Below are 7933 nucleotides of genomic sequence, written 5' to 3' on the forward strand. Positions count from 1 at the left end.
TGTAGATCACAACCTATTCACACCTACCCATCCTCTGAGATTCTTGTCCATGTTCCTCCATAAATTCATCACAGAAGGAACACCCAATGTGCACTGATACTTCTCACTTTTACTTGAAATGATGATGATACCAATGGCACAAGCAAGCTATCTTATCAGTTTTCTTTAACTTTTTCCATGCAGCCAGCTCATCTTTCTCATTCATATGTTTACTTTGTACCATCCTTTAAACAACTTCTCCATAATTCCTCATTTATAATGTGTTGCAGCCCGCTCATTCCACCCTCCTCCCCATGAATTTCTGCATTGCCCTTGGGGTGATTCTCAATTTAAGTTCTCCCCCACATTGCAACAATGCATCACCAGAAATATACTGGTATTGAAAACATGATCCTTTGTATCAGGAAGGATCTTGGAGTCGTTGACTGAACTTTCCAAAAGCAGTCCAGTCCAATCTCTTCCTCCTGATTAATTCCGGGCCCAGGTTACAGTCATATTACAGTATCTATCCTAAAGCTATGGACAAATTTTATAGTTAGTCCATTCAACTGTGTATCATAATCTAGGCACTACACATTCTTCATCTACTTGTGCTTTACATGGATAGGTAGTCAAAATGATTATGGCTATCATTTAGGAGACCCATAACATCTGCAATGTTCCTGGACTGGATGCATCTGCAAATAAGAGCAACTGTATGACATCACCATCCATAGGCAATCATTGTCAAAATGGACTGTATTGGATTCCCTCCAGGATAGTGACAGTTGCATCAAATATGTATCTCTCTTTCTGCTGGATATCAATGATCAGATTCTCAAATGAGGTTATTTGTTACTGTATCTTATCTTTCAAAGACTTGAAGAGCCTTTAAGATGGCATTGTTCTCTACTGAATTAAATATTTTTTTAATAGTTAACAAATGATAAGCACAAAGATTGTGTGTTCTCTGCATCTATTTGCAAAGCAGTTAGCACAATGCCTGGCACAGAGTAGGTGTTATATAAATGCTGATTCCCTTCCCCTTTCCCTTCTTTTAGTCAATTGTGTCAAGTGGATTATTTTAGAATAGAATTGCAAAAAGCCCACCTGTTCCTGTCTATTACCATCATCAAAGATATCCTCAATACATGTATATGTTATTTTCTTTAAAATTTTGTATGAGAAAATAAGTATGTAAATTATGGGTTTGGGTTTTTGTTTTTTTTTTTTTTTGGTGCTGTCTTCTTTCAGGAGGGAAGAGACTAACGATAAGGCCTAAGATTTTTTTTCTGAACCTTGAGTTATTTTTTACTCTTTAAATTGATCCCTCAATACCTCCAACTTGTTATTGCCTCTAAAACAGGAAGTACCTTTCTCTGCTTTTACTTACTCTAGTCCAACTATTTTATCATCTTTATTTTCTTCAATATTATTTCTACTTCATCTCTAAGCACATTCAGGACTGTCAAATCAATGGGCATTTATTAAGCATCTACAATGTGCCAGCCACTGTGCCACGTCCTTGGGGCATTAATGTGATTAAAGTTCTTCCCTGCCCATTAATCCCATTAATAGATCTCAGGTGGAGTTAGTTAAGGGAAGCTTAATTAGGGGAGGCTTGTTTATAGGAAGGCTCACACTCTTTTAATAATTAGGTTGAGAGGGCTGTGAAGCCCTTGGGCTCTAAAAAGGGTATATATACTCTGAGGGTGGCTGTTAAGGAGAGGACACAGGCAAGCAGGCAGCTAGAATTTGTGAGTGGTTATGGGAAGGCCCCAGCAGAGGGGAAGATAGTGGGATGACTTGGCTCCCTGCTGTGATACTGTGTTTTAAGTTCTTCCTTGTTACAATGAAGTAGACTTACTGGTTTGGGGATATAATTGCTGCTATGCTGCATTGGAGTTATTGGTTTTGGGATTTGATCCTCTGGTGTCTGAATAAATGTTTTACTTCTTCTGTAGGGAAAGTCTCTTATATTCTGTGATACAGAACTATACAGGCATATTCATGGTCACCATCGATATTGTGACACTTGCCTTACTGATACAATCCTTGAGAGACACAAGGAAAAAAAAAAGCAAAAAAGAGTCTCTGCCCTCAAGAAGTTCACAATCTAATGGGGAAGAAAACTGAAAGCAACTAAATATCATTAGAAAGTATAAATTGGATATAATTTCAGAGGAAAGGCACTAACATTGAGGAGACCTAGGAAAGGCTTCTTGCAGAAGATGGGATTTTAGGTGAGATTTGAAGTAAGTCAGGGAAATTAAGAAGTAAAGGTAAACAGAAAGAACATCCTAGGAATAGGGGGTAGCCAGTGAATACACATGAGGAAGGAGATAGAGTGTCTTCTGTGCAAGAAGGCCCAAGTAACTGGATCAAAAAGCACATGGGAGAACTGAAAAGATGAGAGCAGATTATGATGCACTTCAATGTCAGGTCCAAATGTAGTGGCTCAATTGTCCTTGATAGCACAAAGGATTTGTAATAAACATCTTCGTAAATTTTCTCTGCCTTTTGTATTTTTTTTACCTATTTTCCGTATTTAAATGCTATTGCAATAATTTTTCTTAGTTGAATCTTTTCCCAAGCTTTCTTTACACATTTTCCATCTACTACTTCTTGTTTTATTACTGTTCATAATCTTATCCATCGTTCTTTGTAAGAGTTTTACATGAGTTTTTTATTTGAAAGTTGTTACTTGTGGCTACCTTTCTCCACTTGACAAATCTGGATGTTTGCTGAATTAAGATGTGTGACTGCTCTTTTGATCCTTTCATTGTGACAACCAACTTATATGTCAGTTAAACTTCTGTATGATATTGTTGTAAAGTCAATATTATTTACTCTATCCATTTCCCATTTTTAGCAACAAAAAGTTTTTTAAAATAGGTCAAATTGGAGCTGTTTTTATTGCATGCCATATTTTTTCTCATTTTTATTCTTTCTTGTGTTTTGTAGTAACTTTTATCTTTTCCCGAACTAATTGGTGATGATTGTACACAGAGAACAGAATCAGAAATGACACACACATCAATAACTATCCATTTCCTGTCTGCTAAAATGTAATGTTTCATTTTAATGTTGTTATTCTGTGCTTCTGACTCCTTTCTCAAAGAAAATATTCATGATATATTGTGAGGCTTCTGTCTTTGGCCTCTCTCATTATTGACTTCTGAACTATATTTTCCATCAATTTTGCCTATTTCTATATTTTGCCTCGAAGTCACTATCAAAGTATATGTTATTAAACCTGTAGGGTATTGCCTAATTCTTCATAGAATTTCATGTTTTATAATATGTGGCATATAAGTTGCATTATTTTCATAATAGTTCATTATGAATACTTATGAGCACTGCAATATGAAATGACTAAGTCCAATGAAATGATAAGGATAAAATGAAAGGATAAAATCAGCCCTACCAATTCCTTCATTTGCCTCAACAGGGCAAATGAAGGGGCAGATAGAGGGCCAGGCCCAGAAATCAGGACCATCTGAGTTCAAATTCAGCCTCAGATGCCTACTTGTAGTGTCATCTTTGGCAAGCCACTTAACCTCTCTCTGCCTCAGTTTTCTCAACTGTAAAATTATAATAATAATAGTACTTGTTGTGAAGATCAGATGAAATATTTGTAAAGTTCTTAGCACAGTGTCTGGCAATAGTAGGCCAGTAAAAAGACATGGAGGAAGAAGATAGAGTGTCTACTGTGAGTGACAACAAGGAGCCCAAGATCGCTGGTCACTAGAGGGGAGTAAGATGCAAAAAGATTGGAAAGACAAGAAATGACCAGGTTTTGATGTACTGTAATATAAAGTCGTCTTCTGTATCCATTAATAAATGTTTATTACCTTTCCTCTTCGAAAGGTAGAACCTTCACTTTTGCTGCAATTCCTATCCAATTGTCTCATTCATACTGAGAATGCTGAGAGACAGGATGGTGTAGTTGATGGGGCACTATTCTTGTACTCAAGAAGACCGCCCCCCCCCACATTGAGATCCAGTCACAGACCCATACTAGCTGTATGACACTGAGCAAGTCACTTAACCTCTATGTTCCTCAATTTCCTTATTTGTAAAATGAGCAGATTAGACTCAGTGGCCTTAAAGGATTCCTTCTAATTCTGATTTTATGATAATCCTCTGATCTATACAATTCCATTCATCTAGTATTACTCCCACCTGTTGTTCAATAAAAAAGGATTCCACATTTAAAGTACCAGCAACTAAGTTCATAACTGTTCTGATGACTCTGTGGTTCTTAATACCAATTGCCCCTTTTCTTGGGTATCCTCATCTATAAAATGAGGGCGTTGAATTAGATGGCCTCTGAATTCTCTTCTAGCTCAAGAATTTACCATCCTAGAATTTCTTACTCAGTTATGTCTTTTTAAATTTTTTTTATTTTACCAGAACACAAATACAGAATAGAGAAAAGAAACAAAAACATGTCATAAACTTAAATATTGAAACTTAAATACAAAGTAAGAAATAAAAAAAACAGGTCATGTGCATAGCAGAACATAAGAGAGGATTCAAAATATGTAACAATAAATTTTCACTTCAAAAAAGCTTGTATGATAAATAATACACCTTGTGTTAAGAATTATCCGTCTTTTCTTTGCTTCATTGTGTTTTCTTCTGTTCTCTGCCTGTGCACTTTTTAACTTTGTTCTTTTTCCCCTCCCCCCCACTCTCTCAGAAGGCTACAATATAGTTTAGATATGTTTCTCGATATATGCACACACATACAGATATATATAGATACACACTTATACATATATACATGCATATATAGACACACTTTCCCAAACATACTCTACTCCTGATTTTTGTTTTTATGTTTGTACATATATCTTGTTTCCTATCCCTCCTGCCTCCTCTACTTTACTTCTACGCACTACATCTCCCTCCTATTACCTGCCTACCACCCTCTTCCACAACCACCCTGCCCTCCTATTACTTGCCTTCCCCCTCCAAGGATCCCTCCCCTATCCCCCCATTCCCATTTATCTAAACTCCCTTTACCTATTCCTCATTCTCCCCTCTAAAAATCCCTCCCTTGTCCTAATCCCTCCCTTGACCTCTCCCCCCCTCATTATACCCCTACCATTTTATTTCTTCTAAATTTAGAAGACTTTTATACTCTACTAAATATACATGTATTGTTCCCTCTTAAACCCATTCCCAGTGAAAGTAGGTTACCAGAACTACCAGCCCTCCTCCCCATCTAAATCCTCTGTATCCTTTCTTCTTCTTGCACCTCTTTTGTATAAAATAGTTACTGTTTTTAGCTGTTTCTAAATGGTTTTACTTTTTAAATTCATATCATAGTCAGGTTTATCCCCCTCTTTTTTATGAGCTCAACAAATATTAATAAGAATGTTAGACTACATTTTACATTTTATGTTACATAAAAAGTAAAGTCTGTTATTATGAATCCCTTATAGTCAGTCTTTGGTGTGTACCTTATGTTTTTCTTGGTTCTTGTATGTTGAATCTTCTATTAAGTTGAGGATTTTTTTAACAAAGTCTTGAAAGTCTGAGAATTTTTCAAATGTCCATTTTTTTCATTCAAGATAATACTGAAATTTGAAGGGTATGATATTTTTAGCCAGAGCCCCAGGTCTTTTGCTCTTAGATATATTGTGTTCCAAGATCTGCAGTCCTTCAGTGTCTCTGCTGCGAGGCCTTGTATATTTCTAATTGTGGTGCCATCATGTTTAAATTGTTTTAATCTTGATGCTTTTAATATTTTATCCTTGAGCTGGGGGGGTTTGGAACTTGACTATGATATTCCTATGAGTTTTCCTCATAGGATCTTTTTTAAGTGGTGTTTGGTGGATTTTTTTCTATTTCTACTTCCCTGCCTTGTTCTAATGCTTCAGGACAACTTTAACTATTTCTTGTATTATTGTATTAAGATTATTTTTTTGATCATAACTTTCAGTTACTCTGATTATTTTTATATTTTCTCTTCTTGATCTATTCTCCAAATCTGTTGTTTTTCTTATAAGATATTTCACTTTCTCTTCTATTTTTTCATTATTCATGTTTTGTTTAATTATTTCTTGATCTCTTATAATTTCGCTGGCTTCACTTTGCCCAATTCCAATTTTCAAGGTGTCATTTTCCTCCTTGAGATTCTGGATCTCCCTTTCTAATTGGTTGACTTTCCTTTCATAATCTTCTTGTTTTCCTTGAATTTTTTTTTTTAGTTTTTCCTCCCCCTCTATCATTTGATTTTTAAAGTCTTTTTTAAGATCTTCTATAAATTCTTTTTTTGGCAAGTGACCATTTAACATTACTCTTTGGGGGTTTCTTTACTTCAATATCCTCCTCTGAAGATGAACCCCTGTCATCTCTATTCCCCTAATAGATTTCTATGGTTGTATTCTTTCCCCTTTGCCTAATGCATTTTTTTTTTGGTGGTAATAACTTGATTTTTGTAATCACCTCTAGCCCTGGGGTATGGGAAATGGTGCCTCTTGTCCCAGATCTTCAGTTCCCTTTATCTTGGAACCAAAGCCAAACCTCCAACCTCCTGTAAGTGCCCACAGCCAGAGGCTTTCTGCCCCACTGCTTCTGCACTCACCGGGCATGTGCTGGCTCCTTCTTGCCCCCTTGCTCTTCACAGCACAGCTGGATCTGGCTTTCCTCATCAGCAGAGGTTCCCTCAATCTTCTTGGGCTCAAACGCATGACTCCCCTCACTATCCCAGGGTGAAAAGTTCCAGTGACTGGGGCTGAGGCAGCCTCTCAACTAACCCCAGGACTTGTGACTTGTTGTTAAAACAAAACCTAGCCTGGAGGTGTTTACTCCTGACAGGGACCAAACCTGGTCCTGGGCTTTTTCTTCAAATCTTCTCAAACTGTCCCAGGAAGATCATGGTTGTGCTCCTATTCTTCTTTGTATCCACCCACACTTTGTTCACCCTAAGGTGCTATTTTAACTTTGGTGGGAGAAAAATCTTGAGAGCTTGGAATTTTCTGACCTACTCTGCCATCTTCCCAGAATCCTCTCAGTTATAGGTCTTCATGAGGACAGGGACCATATCCTACCTAAACTTGTATCTTTCCTAGCACCTAGCACAGGGCTCTGCACAGGATAAGTGCTAGATAATTTTTGCTGAATTGAATTTAAGAAATAATTTACACTTGATCTTCTTCCAGTTAAACAAATTCCTGAAGCTCACAAAGATTAAATATAGTGCTCTTAAAAACCCTGGCTTTTAAGAGAGTGTATTCCTTAGAATCAGCAGCATTTAACAGTCAACATACAACAATTTTTTAAGCCATCAAAGGCTAGAAGATAAGAACATCTGGCATACAAGAGCATTTTCGAGGAGTTCAGGAGAACATTATGTAAACAAATAACTACTTAAAAATACATTGTACAATTAAAACTGATCTCATCTGTTTTCTAGTTTTCCTAAAATGATAAGGGATAACCTACCAATTAAGTCTGCTAAACAAGGAGACATATAAACAATAACTCTAATAATTAGTTTGAGCTTTGGATCTCAAATACACTCACACTCAGAACTTAGATAACCCAAAGGACTTGAGAACATATAATGAGGAAGGAGTTAGTAAGTAAAATGAATTTTCATTTTTATAAACCTTTTTTAACCTGTGATATAGATGATATATTGTACCCAATTTATTCTCTAAAAATGTAATATTGATGGTTTTTAAATATAATTGGGATGATGATGATAATGATAATAGCTAAAATTTATCTAGCATTGTAAGTTTTGCAAAGTTCTTTTCATTGTCTCATTTGATTGTCACAACAACTCTGGGAAGTAAGGGTTATTATTAACCCTATTTTACAGATGAGGAAACTGAGGCTGAGAGAGGTTAAGTGACTTGTCCAGATTTAGCTAGTAAGTGTCTGAGGCTGGATTGGAACTCAGGTCTTCCATACTCTAGGTCTAGCACACTATCCA

This window comes from Trichosurus vulpecula, chromosome 1, assembly GCF_011100635.1.
Source record: "Trichosurus vulpecula isolate mTriVul1 chromosome 1, mTriVul1.pri, whole genome shotgun sequence".
NCBI classification, from domain to species: domain Eukaryota; kingdom Metazoa; phylum Chordata; class Mammalia; order Diprotodontia; family Phalangeridae; genus Trichosurus; species Trichosurus vulpecula.